Here is a 13044-nt window from a genome sequence, read left to right as displayed (position 1 = left end):
TTAGAGTACTCTCTGCTACGTTTTGTTCTCGCATCGTCGCAACTGCACTGGCAGAAAACACCACCAAAGCTACTGCAAAGAACTGAAGCAAAAATGAAAAGATAAATAATGTTGTTGTTAGCGCATTGAACAACACTCCAAATAGTGCATATGATAATCTAGAGTCTAAACACTTACCTATACAACTAGCCTACATCTTGGAGATTGGTTTATACCATGGACTCCTTAAGTTAAGGACTGGAACCTCCCATGCTCGGGAACCTCCCATGCTGTAACTTGAGTCTGAATGATTAACTTGAGTCCTGGGCAAAAATGACTTCTAGAAAAGCTAGAGACATCATCTTAGAATCCATATTAGCGTTTTTGAGGATGGCGAGTTCAATGGTGTTACTTTAAACACCATTTGAGGTCATTTTCAAGGTCAAAATATTATATTTTAATATCAAATTACAGAATTTTGGTCATTTTTGCCCATTTTGCGTCTAACTCGTAAAGCAAAATTGTTTAAAAGAAGTCTGTGAGGAAACATGACCTTGTGCACCTACTGCATCTATTGTGTAAGATATTTTCTCTACACTGCCTAAGTTCTTTAAAGTTCACGTGCTTATGAATGGCGATATATTGATAAATGTCCTTTTTGGCGGCATAGAAGCGTTTTCCTGACGATTAATCAACTGCAATTGATCAACTGGAAAGTTTCTTGGTTTGAAACGATATAGAAAAAACACTTTGTTCGGAAATATTTTGGTAATTTTGTAGCTACGTCTTTCATACATGACGGTTCCAAACTTTTGTGACGTAAAAATTTACTGAAATCATAGCCCTTAGGGATTTAGTTTATTACGTACAGAAACAACATTCTGTGATTTCATCGAAAATATTGTTTTCATTTTGTTGCTTTTTTATTGTAACTTGGGAATTTCAAAACACGAAAAATTGATCTGAAATAAGCGCTTGTGCCTGAAATATTATCAGACAGTTTGTAGCCAAATGTGGGCTAGAGCTCTGTTTATTTGTAAACTTGGTTTGTGACAGCGTTTTGTCAACCAGTTCGGACTTATTTAGTAAGTCGAGATTTGTAGAATTCTTATAAGCAGCTTGAAAGAGATTGCTTCATGTGAGCACAAATTGCTTGCTAATTTGTAAATTTGGCTTTTGCTTTGTAGCCTACGCGTCTATCAGCTTTGTACGCGCTGGGTCCACTTTGAAAAAGGCTTACTTAATGACAGAATTTCATTGCGCATGATCTACGTATTTTCGATGTATCGTAACGCGTTATTTTCATTTGTTACAGCTGAATTGTAACAGCATTGGAATCCTGTGGAATCACTCGGAATTGTGGTTTGAGAGATTGTTGACAAAAACGTCAAGTAACATTGCAATAAACTATCATTGAAATCATTGATAATGAAGATGGTAATGAGGTGTCATCAGAGTTCCTACATAATTTGAATAAAGGTGGACTGAGTGTGCCGAACAACTGTTTTTATGTACATTAGTGCCTTTAATTTGTATGACAAGACTGAAATGCGTTACCGGTTTCATTTTGCTGAGCTGTTATCCTTTGTAGATGCACCTTTAGCTAGTAATTAGCTAATGCTGCTTGTAGCCTACTACTTTAGTCAACATTCTATTGAAAGCCTATGTCCTCAATGTAAGTGACAAAGAAAAGTCTTTGGGATGCCTTAGGAGGCAAAAAAAGCTTTCCAACTAGTGATAGACATTGTTTATTATGGTGTCATGTTGTTATGTATTGTCACTTTGTGTATTACGGTATAGCCTATTGTAATCATAGACTCCTTTAAATAATAGCCATAGTGTTGAGAAATACATATGATGTTTACCTATGTAATAACATGTTTCGTCACGACTTCTTTAAAAATGTTTGCTTTACGAGTTAGACGCAAAAATGGGCAAAAATGACCAAAACTCAGCAATTTGACCTTGAAAATATGTTTTGACCTTGAAAATGACCTCAAATGGTGTTGAAAGTACTGTAACACCATTGAACTCGTCATCCTCAAAAACCCCAATATGGATTCCAAGATTGTGTCTCTAGCTTCTCTAGAAGTAGTCCGGGGCTGAAAGTGAGTTTTTAAAGTCAACCTATAGCCTACTGGAATACTGAGTGGAACTTTTTTGTAGAAATACTTAGAGGGGGTCCTATAGGAACAATTTTAGAGATGTTGCCACCTTCCAAACCCTGGGCAACATCCCGATTTCGTTCGGTTTCCAAAGTCAATAAAATCCGGAAAATCTGCCAAGACAAATTTTGGAAAAATCTCAATTGGTCCAAACATAGGCATGTTATATATCATTTTAAAGGATTTTTTTGTCCAGATTAATAATATTGAGGTCTTAAAAGTTCTAATCACTTTGAATTTAATTGTAATCCACCCACAAGCCATTAACCCATATCCTCCTAGCATCAGTTTAAACTGGCGGCGCAAAAAGAAGATATACAAGCATGCTGATGCTAATTGGTATCCAGTTTTTGGGCTAATCTGATAATGAAGGTCCAGCTAGTTGTTTGATCCCTTATTGTGAGTTAACAGCTATAGCGATAGTTACAGCAACCTAAACTCAGAAAAGTGTTTTCTGAAAGTTATAATAGGCTACATGTCGCAATTTTGTTTCCTTTTGAATTTTTTACTTTTTGAAGCTTTGAAAATTCTACTTTGTTTCATTTCGAAATCAGCGATTTTCTGTCATGGCCAAACAGCAGTTTAAAAAGCTAAACAACGTCAAATCATTCAACATAGAGTGAACAAAATAGAAAATCATTATTACCTTTTTTGAGAAGCTTGTCTTATCAAAAAAGCAGGGTTATATACATTTTTATTTAATATTTGAAGTAGCTCAATGCACCAAAATGAGATTTTCCTGGATTATTGAAAAGTTTTTGGATTGTTTGCGCCGCTAGGTGGAAATAGTGACTTACGAATGCTAAATTATCCTGCTGTTGTGTCTTATTTTAGCGAATGAGTAAACACGAGACCTTGAGACAAATCGACAGTAAATACTGCAAGGTGTTTCTTTTTGTACAGCGTGGCCCAACTGCAGGCCGCGAGCTCCGTTTTATTGACCCGCGAACTGATAGTCAGCTTTGCTTGTAGCAATATCACTTCAATTTTTGTTTCTTTGTTATTGTAATTGACAAAAAAAAACTCTGTGAATGATCCTTTGTGATGCATAACAAATACCACTTTGTTCAAAAAATTTTCCCATGGACGTGAGAGTTAGTACACAGCCCCCAGAGCTTCAACTCCAAATATGTGTACTTCAGAACGATCCGTTTTTGCTGTAAAAAAAAAGGAAAATCCTGCAAGCTTTTGGAAGTTTGTGTCAAAGGAGACGTTTCCCCTTTTCAAAGATGCTGTTCTGAACTTGTAGGCCACTCGATGTTTGGAAGTACATACATTTGCGAATGTACGTTTTCGGCAATGAACAATATTAAAACCAAAAATCGAAATCAACTTGGGAACGAAGCTCTTTACGCTTGCGTTCGCATGGCCACAACTACGATTCTTGTGGATACCAACGCTATTGTTTAAAATTAAAATCTAAAGTTGATAAAGTTAAAGATGATCCCCCTTTTAGGGTGAAACAAGCTGTAGAGATTTTAAACAGTAACAACTATATGCCATAGGCTATGTATAATTTTCCAGCAGTAAGCCTATGAATCGCTGTTTAAAAACATTGGCCCGCAAGATAAAAAAAAGAAAAGGTTTTGGCCCGCGATGAAAAGAAGTTGGACCACGCTGTTGTAATTTATTGCAGGTCAAAATTTGTAGCCTACGTCACCAATCGTCACATATTTTCAGTAGCCTACCAGCTACTACTAGGTTACTTTCTCTAAGCCAATTCACTTTCCAATTTTGACACTTTTTATGTCGCTTTTATTTGTTGCAAAATACGAAGTTAACAACGCTGTTGGTAAACGTTAGTCTGACTAATCGTGAAGTTTGTTTGGGTTTTTCAAGAATGCTAGAAACATCAAGAATGCTAATGTTGCCTAGAGCTTCAACCGACAAACGACTGACAATCCAAACTGTTGATAAGCTGAAGGCACATAGTAAGGATGAATAGATTTATGCATAAATTTTTGTTGTTCATCATTTAACTTGCATTTTTATATGTTATTATGGTTATTATCACCGGTTAACCTTATGGAAGCTTCCAATTATCATTAGTTTTAAGTGCAGTAAATAGATGGTTAATTGATTTTATGGAAACTATGGTAAAAAACACCTGCTTTTAGGTAGTTTTAAACCTGCTAAAGAATTGCAATACACAGAACGCAAGGCCACCAGATCGCAATAACAGTGGAATTATATTTTGCCTGTGAATAAAGTGTTGTTTTCTTTAAAATGTTTGAAAAAGCAAGAAACTTAGACTTGTAAGGTAAGTTAGTAAATAGGTGTGTTGGTAAGTTACTTATACCAAGCTTGTAAGTTACAAGTAGACGTAATTTAATTAAGTAAGCTAGTGCCGTAGTTTAACGTAAAAAAGATAGTTGGATCTAGTACAAAGAGGAAAAGATTGCGAGAGATTGTTTGAAATTGTTTTTTTTGCTTAGTTTATACGAGTTTGTAGACTGTGGTATAGGCTAGCCACAACACTAAAACCTTTTTTATTAATCCGTAAACTAAAAAGCTTGTTTGAAACTGAAAACTCGCGCTTGTGGATAAGCTTTAAGTAGAGTGTAGACTAGTTAATTTCCTAGTAGAGGATTTAGGATTTGAATCAGCTGAGCAGATCTCGTCTCTGTACAAGGTTAACAGTTGGAATTTTCTAATTGAAGGTAAAGTGTTTTATTTGTATTGTATGCAAGTAATTTTTTGGCGTTGCTAAATATATTGCTGTCGTTGAAGTGCACTGCTCTAGCGAACCATTCTTTCTGGTGGGACTCTTGTCTTCATCCCCTTTTGACGTTCGCGTTTTTGTCGCTTTTACCTATTTCTTGACCTCTTCTATGTCAGCATGTAGCATCGGTTTCGGTGTGAGTATAAAAAATAAACTGAACTGATTTTTACTATATTACTCTGAAAAGTAGCGCGCCTGCCGTTTGCATAGATCGCCCCTGAGAAAAAGAGAAAATGATTATAAGATTAACTTGTTTGCAAGACAATGCTGACATTACAAAATCCATTAATGCATTCAGTAGATTTCTCCTAACGATGTATCAAGAACTTGTTTATCACTGCATTTCATCAAATTTCACAAGAAAAAATGTTTTCAACATTGTAATAATTGTATATGAATGTTGCAGTGAACCGACAGAGAACAATGCTTTGAGATAGTGAAAAGTTTAAGAAAATCGCGCAATTTCAAACCGTAGTTAACTTCCACAGTAAAGACAGCCATTTGTAGAAAATGAACCTTGGACTTTTGAAAAATGATATTCTGTTTTAGCATAGGAATGAGAAAATTGCCCGCAGCTGGTCTATGCAGTGAATTGGTTCCCAAATAAAACTTTGCATTTGCTACTTGGTTCAATATACCCAGCAGGTTCAAAGAGAATTTGTTACACTAAGGCTTTTCATCAATCTCCATCATATTCATGTCAACATCATTGTGGTTTGTATGCTTTTTCAGCTGTTGAAAGAAATAAAACAAAAACAATGATTATGTTGTAACCTCTATATTTACAAACGTAGGAGTCTTAACCATGATTTATTAAAGAATTTCCAGAGCTAGTTCGTTTATCCTACATTTAAAAACTAGTTTCTATTCTGCACGATAGCTCCTTTTTGCATTACTTCAACGTGTATAGAAAAAGGAAAATGCACAAAAGAGCTGATTTGCCTGATGAGAAATAGTTAGGGTTGTTTATGGCAAGGCTGTCAGGTGACGGAAAATATTTAAATGCAGCCTTCAGCCCAGCTTTACAGTTTGCATTTCCTATTGAAATAAAGTGTGAAATCACTATTTTACAGTATAGCCGCAAGTTTGCGAAGCTTTCTTAGAAAATATAGTTTCGAGCAGTAGCGTAGCCAGGAATTTTGAAAGGGGGGGTTTTGACCACCCAACGGCGGGAGGTCTGGGGGGCCTCCCCCAGAAAATTTTGAAAATTTACTTTGAAATTGGTGCATTCTGAAAACATTTTCAACAAAAATGTGGGTACGAATATTCCTGTAAAATGGTGCTGTCCCGTAGCATAGCAAAATGATAAGATCATGTTTTCTTCGGCATGTTTCGGAAAAACAGCTAAGTCTCTGTGTTTTCTTGTTGCTAATTCCTGGCTGAGATGTTTGAATGTTTGGTATTGGCAAAACTCGCTCTTTTAATGCAGTTTTGTTTAAAATTAGGCATTTTTTTTTAGACTGAAAGCATCATTCTCAATATCGTGACGTCACACGCGTGCCAAAGGGGGGGTTGTAACCCCCAAACCCCCCCTTGGCTACGCCACTGGTTTCGAGAGACCAAAGACAGGCAAGACACAACAATACCACAGGGTTGAGCATTACAACAATATATTTTACATATTTACAAATAGTTTAACAGTCAAACGTTTTCGGCTTAACTTAAGTCCTCATCAGGAATCTGAAAATATTTATAAAATTGCAATAAATTTAAACTTCTTTAAGGTGTTACTGTTAGTTACCCTAAGAATCGAACGTGTTAGTTACCTAAAGTTAAGTTACCTCAGGAATCAGAATATATTTATAACTAACACCTTAGAGAAGTTTAAATTTATTGCAATTTTATAAATATTTTCAGATTCCTGATGAGGACTTAAGTTAAGCCGAAAACGTTTGACTGTTAAACTATTTGTAAATATGTAAAATATATTGTTGTAATGCTTAACCCTGTGGTATTGTTGTGTCTTGCCTGTCTTTCTTAGAAAAAACTGTCTCAGTTGTCAAGTAGAAGTGTTTTATCACATCGAGGAAATACGACTCATCCACAACAGCAGATAAGAACCCCAACTGAAGAAGCGAAGCACGGGCGGTGTCATTGTGACAAGAACAAAAAAATTCTACCTTTTTTGTGGCAGGCTGGCAGCAACACAAAACGTTTTTCCAAATTACTTTTCCGCGTGTTCATAATGGTACTATCTCTGTTTTCAGAGATAGCTCATCTGGGTGAAATTTTAATTGTTTTATAATGTACAACAGTACAAGGCAGTATGAGGAGGAGATAATTGACTTCTGATGAGAACAGGTTGACTTCTCAAGTTAGATTTACTCCTAAACGTATTCCGGCTTGATATCCTACTGGGAAGTTTTTATCTTTTGGGTCAACAGATTGTGATAACATCTCTTCATTGCTAAACATACCTTTTCCTTGAAACAGTGATTACTACACATGCGATTTGTTTATGAAAGCAAAGGCCGCTAAAGATAAAGTCCTTTTTCGACGTTGCTGAGTAGCAAAATTGTGTAAAGACTTGTCCTTTACCAAATTGTCCTCTTTTCACATGATAAAAGTTACGGTGATCAACATACTTGTGATACGGTACAAGAAAGAAAACTAGGCCACTAATATCCCTTTATTAATAGGCTACAAAAGTTGAAAAGAAAATGGTTTTAGCTTACACCTATTTTGAAAATACCAGCGCAAAACTAGAGTGCAGGTAGGCTGTATGTTTTGATAAACAGGTCGCTCTATTCTTTACATTTTTTGTCGTTTCCAGTCATGCGTCAATTAGTTTAAGGTTTGGAATGGATATGCATTATGCAATAAAGGCTATCGTATCCATTTTGTGTGGAGTACTCTTCAGTGTTTCACTAGTGCCACAGCCCTATGCCATCCGTGGACGTCAATTTATTAGCAACCATTTTAACGTGGGTTGAGTGGTCTCATATCTAGGCCACGCACTGAATATTTAGTATGCTTGTAAAAAGGAACACGGAAATAAACTTCATGTATATATAAAAAAATATTCTGGCAAAGAAGCTATGTTATTTTTTAATATCCGTCATGCGTTAGCGTTTATTGATTTAGATTTCAGAAATACACTATGTGTCATTGGAGATATGATCAGTACAGCCACAGTGTTCGTTGATATAGTGTACATAAACTTCTTGTAGCCTACATTTTTTATATTCATCCACGTGATATTTGCAAACTTAAGTGAAACAAGAACGCATTTATTGCGTTTAACTATGACGTGGCGTAGAGACTAAGAGATTTCGTAAGCGTTGTGCATGGGTCTAATATCACTTTATTTGGATTTAGCTTTGCACATAACAATTTGACCCAAATCCTGTCATACAGATTGTTTATGGTTCTATTTCTCGTTTGATTCGATTCACCAAAGCTGTTTGTTGTTTTATCAACGGAATGGTTTGTTATCTCTAGATATCTCACGCCTATGCTTTTTTTAACGTTGTCACATTTGTGCTTCGTGTGTGTAGCAAGTCTTATACAAATTCACATGTTGTTCACATTCACATTACCGTACATGTCTTGTTGAAAACATCGATAAACTTTCGAGATATCATGCAACCAGTAATCTCATCGTTCAAGCTACATTGCAATCACAATAGGTGGTTGGTTAAACCACAGCACATTACTACAGGTATTCTCCATTTTGGTTGGGCATCCATAGGGTATCATCAAAAATCTTGACAATGTAAGTAAGTAACTGTAATCTATTCATACAGTGTACCGACTGGCGTTGTCAAGTTTTAAGGTATTGTAAAAAAGATCGTCATTAAAGGAAAGTTAGTGAACTACTGAGGTATTTTTGCTTAGCGTAAAACAAAGGGTAGCTATAGCACAGTCTAAACTATGCTGCAAAAGGTTCATATATAAATTTTTCGCAAATAAAATTCGATGAATACGAAATCAGAAACTTTCCAAAAGGCTAGATTCTCATGAAATAGGTCACATATTTATTTTTAGTTGAAATCATAAAAACCTTCTGCAGTTGTTCAAATATCGTGAGAAAGCTTCCGTGTCGTGTGAAGTGAAATTATGTCTTCTGTGTGAAATCACTTTATTTTGCAATCGATGCTCGGTCAGCGTTTTTTAGAATGATGTGTAACCGCACGTCAGTTTGTTAAACATTGCAAATGGTTGTGCAGCAGAGCCGGGGCAGAGCTCGATTTTACTTGCGGTTTCAGACGGTCGAGCAGCATATTTGGAAGTCTGTCAGAAGGAGTTGGAAAGAGAAGTCATCTGTACTCTGTAGGCCTATATAATACGCAACTACATTAAGTCGATGTAATAGACTGCTAACACTTAAATTTGCGTCGTAATGCAGAAAGTGCAAAAACAGCAGGTTTTCTTTCTGGTTATTAAAGACAATTAAAGAGAAGTATTTTATTGCTTTCAGTCATAAAGGGGATGAAAAAAAAAAGAAAACACTTTATTATTCGAGACTATTGCAAGTGCTTAGAGATAAATATTAAAACTGTTTTGGTAACGTGCATGATAACGGTTCTTTACTCAGTTTTTGTCTTTTATTCAAAACAATATTTTAAAATTTCAGCAGGCTACAATTCATTTAATCAAAATAAGCCCATTCATCGCATTGGAAAGGGAGTGAAAGTCTAGTCTAATAGTTTCGTTTTCAAAGACAAAGAGGTTTAGGCAGAGTTGATTCTTCAGCTTCCAATACCAGACGCCAACATGTCAATTTTATTACATTTCTTTGTTGTAAGTGCTGATTCATTTATGCAGGTTTGAAAAAGCTCATAGTTAACTTTTACTTTCATTGTTCTGTTATGTCAACAGCTTAAATTTTGTTTAACCAGACTATTATTCTTTACCGCAAAGGATTTCAAACCAGTTAAAAACTTCGAAAACTAATCAGTAATCAATAATCATGTCCTAGCAAACATAAGTTGTAACATTAAAACTCTCATGAACTCTTTTAAACCCTGTTAATTTACGACGAATTTTAGAGATGAACAGTTGCTACATGTTGTTTGAAAAGAGAAGAGCAACGCAAATGGTTAGTTAGGCCTACAAGCAGTTTCAAACTGTTTTCTTGCTGTGTAGCTGGCATCATAGTTAAAATGGTAGAAAATTGGTATAACTGGATTAAGAATAAAAAAAATCCTTAGCCATGATGTTAACTTTTCATAAACAACCAGACGTCATGTGATTCACACATTCATTGTTAATGTTGTTCGGAAATGTTTAGATTCTGAAGGCTACACTGTTTCTTTTCCAGTGATATAACATGATGTGTCTTTTTTCAGATTTTTTCTAAGTTTTGTTTTGAATAGGCTACAAAGATATGAAAAATTTAAAGCAAAAGTGGTATTCGATGTCTTCTTTATGCCAGATTGTATTTCTGCATTTCTTCTTTGTAAGTTTAAGTCAAAGCGAGAGTAGAAATTCAGAAAATCTCATAAATAAGTTTGCAAGGCTTAATTCCAGTGAGGATCATCGTATTTTTGGAAATTCTCAGCTTCTTGGATTTCTTGAAATTCAACTCGATTGGTCTTTTTCACGCGACAGACAAACCTCACCATCGAAAAATCACAAAAGTAGTTTTACACCAAACGACAAATCGTCCTTAAAAGTATGTTTGGCGTCAAAGAACAGTGAAAACGAATGGGTGTTGGACGACTGTTTGATGGCTATTTCCGTGTCAAGCAAGGTAACTTGTGGTAGGCTATTATGTTTCATCAGATAAAAAACTTCCGATCAAAACTTCTTGCATGATAAAAACTATCATATAACAACACAGAGTGACGATGTTAATTTGCTTGTTCGCTGATTCAATTTGACCGTTGCGTTGGGAATGATATACGACAAAAATTCACTTTTTTAGTATTTCCTGCAATTGTCTTGTTCATTACGCAACTGATTGTACATGTCGCCTTTTGTTTCATTGAATCCGTTGCATAATGTAAATTATTCCAGCTTTATTGTGTGATGAATAAAGACACGTGTTTCCTGCTGTAACCTTTTTAACGTTAATAATTTCAATCGTAATGTTGTCATAAGCAAATTTCGAGATGATCATGTGAATTCTGAGGTATAAAGTCCATGTTATGTTATTCTAACTACCAATATCTCTTTTTACATTGATTCAACGTCCACAAACGTTAATCAAACGGTAAATAGACGGATTTTGCTAGGTGAGATGCAATACAACATTGCTAATCAAAACTTTAAATGCAACTATAATCTGTGACTAGTAATCCATTGATACAGGGATTTGTATATTAATTAGGTTAAAGTAAAGTTATTGCAATTCAATGGACACGTAAAATGTGAGTCAGATGGAGAAAGTCTTCAAACTCTCTTGGGTCACTTCCACTATTTTGATAAACTGCAATGGAATAAGAAAGTTACGTTTTTACTCGCCGATGAAACTTATTTTTAAAAGAACTCATCTAGTTGGATGGACGCAGACAGAATATCAACTGCTTTTTTACATTGATTTAACGTCTGCAAACGTTGAATCTATATAAAGAAAACAGTTGATTTGCTATCTTGGGACTTTATACTGCACAATGAAATAACAATCCAGCATATTGTCGTATACTGTATGACTTTATTTTGGTACTTTTACATACATTAATACGATAATTCCACTTTCTTGATTTAATCTTTATTACACTCATAACTACTATTACTGTATGTAATATTTATAAATCAACAAATTCTGATTTGTTATTGGCTGTTATGTTATTCATAACGTGGGCCTATGTGATTTGTGCAAGCAATCCAAAAAATATATATGCCCAGTGTACCTACTGCACTGAGGAGGCCGGAATGCCGAAACGATGTGCCACTGTCTGTAGTTATATATTTTTCAGATATTTCCCGATCAAAAAGGCGGACAATTCATAACGTTGCAAAGATTTGGTCTCCTTCAATTCACAATTTCTCAAAAGGTGATCAACTGGACTTTCTTATTGATCTTTTTCTGAGATACGCAACTGTACAAAAGATAGTTTTACCAAACTAAACCAAACTTGAGAGATCAGGAAAAACTGGCTGAAAAAAAACGGAGTCTGTTGCAAAAACTAGCGGGGTTACACGTTAGCCGTTGCAGTCGTAGGTCAAGCGTTCACCAGGTTAATATAGCGGGATGATACTAGTGTAGTGTGATCAATTAATTATGCAATGATTTGTGACAACAACTTTGTCAACAAAAGTTTTAAAATTCCAAACTGAAGCAAAAATTAAAAAATCGTGAAGTACACTTCAAAAGGAAATATAACGCTAAAACAACGATACAAAACATTATTAGACAACGGAATCTCTCAAGCGTTTAATTAACCGTTGAAGATATGACGTAACTATGACATGTTTTCGTGACCCACCTGGATTATTGTCATGTAAACGAAATGCTTTCTACGCCCGTCGATAAGTTCAAAAGGAGCACAAGTGAGGAAACCCGTAACCAATCGAACATTCTTCGTCATATTACAAGCGATAAATACAGATTATCAAGAATGTCCGAATAAAGACATCGTCCTCCGATAAGGCTTTAGGCGGAAGCACCGTATATCTAGTCAGTTAGCCTACTGGTGGGTGAAATCGCATCCATCTTTCCACTCGGCATGTCCAATTCAAAGTATCTTTTAACAGTTTTCTAATCCTGACTTGCTGCAGTAACCTACTTTCTTTTAAGATTTACTTACAATATTTGTTGCATTTTTCATTATATTGATGTTATTTTAAGTTGTGTAATAGTTACAATATCAATCAATTGTGATTTTTGAACTAGCTTATAAAATACGTCAACGTTTGAACCAGCACAAAGTTTACAAATGGCAGTTTTTGACAGATAAAAAGCACACATTTGGTGGTTCGTACGATGCGGAGTGATTCTGATCAAGACCTTTTTTACTGGACAGATTTGCCGTTTCAATCTTCCAGTAATGGTGTTTCGGACCAGCTTACGTTGACTCCATCTGAAAGTATGTTGCCATCTTTTTTTTATTAAAAGCTAAACTTTGTGAAGGACTCTCGAAATGAAAAGAATGAAGTAAATGGAAGTATATTCTTGTGACACAAGTAATTTTTGAGTGGTTTGGTTTATGTTGTTGTAAAACGAAATAAAATAATGCCATGCGCGTTGGATGGGTATTGGGCAGTAACATCTATGAGCTGCAAAGGGCATAA

The 13044-nt window shown here is 35.4% G+C and overlaps 1 long non-coding RNA gene across 1 annotated transcript; it reads left to right on the top strand.

Annotated features, from left to right (window-relative positions):
* Window positions 1-10441: 10441 nt before the first annotated feature.
* On the top strand, window positions 10442-12834 carry LOC145775356 (uncharacterized). Its single transcript, XR_014290148.1, has 3 exons — window positions 10442-10561; window positions 11730-11807; window positions 12707-12834. It is a non-coding gene; the product is annotated as an uncharacterized LOC145775356 (long non-coding RNA).
* Window positions 12835-13044: the final 210 nt, after the last annotated feature.

The sequence above is a fragment of the Aplidium turbinatum genome, chromosome 8 (assembly GCF_918807975.1).
Source record: "Aplidium turbinatum chromosome 8, kaAplTurb1.1, whole genome shotgun sequence".
Lineage (NCBI taxonomy): Eukaryota > Metazoa > Chordata > Ascidiacea > Aplousobranchia > Polyclinidae > Aplidium > Aplidium turbinatum.
The sequence above is the reverse complement of the archived record's forward strand: the minus strand, read 5'-3'. Positions and strand labels throughout refer to the sequence as shown.